This window comes from Nomia melanderi, unplaced genomic scaffold (genome assembly GCF_051020985.1).
Source record: "Nomia melanderi isolate GNS246 unplaced genomic scaffold, iyNomMela1 scaffold0014, whole genome shotgun sequence".
In the NCBI taxonomy this organism is placed as follows: Eukaryota; Metazoa; Arthropoda; class Insecta; order Hymenoptera; family Halictidae; genus Nomia; species Nomia melanderi.
In genome coordinates this window covers 4,272,671-4,273,625 of record NW_027475130.1, presented here as the reverse complement: position 1 = coordinate 4,273,625, position 955 = coordinate 4,272,671, and positions in this window count along the sequence as shown.

Sequence of the window (955 nt, the reverse complement as noted above, 5' to 3'; positions counted from 1 at the left end):
TCCCTCGTGGTCCGAGGTCGATCACGCTGCACAGATTCATGCGCCAGGGCCCCCTGCAGATAATTCACTTTGATTTACTGCGCTATCTCTAATAGCACCCGAGATATCACCAGATATATATCGGATGTTTCCCTGACCCTGACAGTCCGGCCCCATGTGACGGTGATTTTCTCGGGCCCTGGTGGTCCGAGGTAGATCCCGCTGCACAGATTCATGCGCCAGGGCCCCCTGCAGATAATTCACTTTGATTTATTGCGCTATCTCTAATAGCACCCGAGGTATCACCAGATATATATTGGATTTTTCCCTGACCCTGAAAGTCCGGCCCCATGAGACGGTGATTTTCTCGGCCCCGGGGGGTCCGAGATCGTTACTGCTGCACAGATTCATGCCCCAGGGCCTCCTGCAGACAATGCACTTTGGATTATTGCGCTATCTCTAATAGCACCCGAGATATCACCAGATATATATTGGATTTTTCCTTGACCCTGACAGTCCGGCCCCATGTGTTGATGGTTTTCTCGGTCCCTCGTGGTCCGAGGTCGATCACGCTGCACAGATTCATGCGCCAGGGCCCCCTGCAGATAATTCACTTTGATTTACTGCGCTATCTCTAATAGCACCCGAGATATCACCAGATATATATCGGATGTTTCCCTGACCCTGAAAGTCCGGCCCCATGTGTCGGTGGTTTTCTCGGCCCCTGGTTGTCCGAGGTCGTTCCCGCTGCACAGACTCATGTGCCAGGGCCCCCTACAGATAATTCACTTTGGTTTATTGCGCTATCTGTAATAGCACCCGAGATATCACCAGATATATATTGGATTTTTCCCTGACACTGAGTGTCCGGCCCCATGAGACGGTGGTTTTCTCGGCCCCTGGTGGTCCGAGGTCGTTCCCGCTGCACAGATTCATGCGCGAGGGCCTCCTGCAGACAATGCACTTTGATTTATTG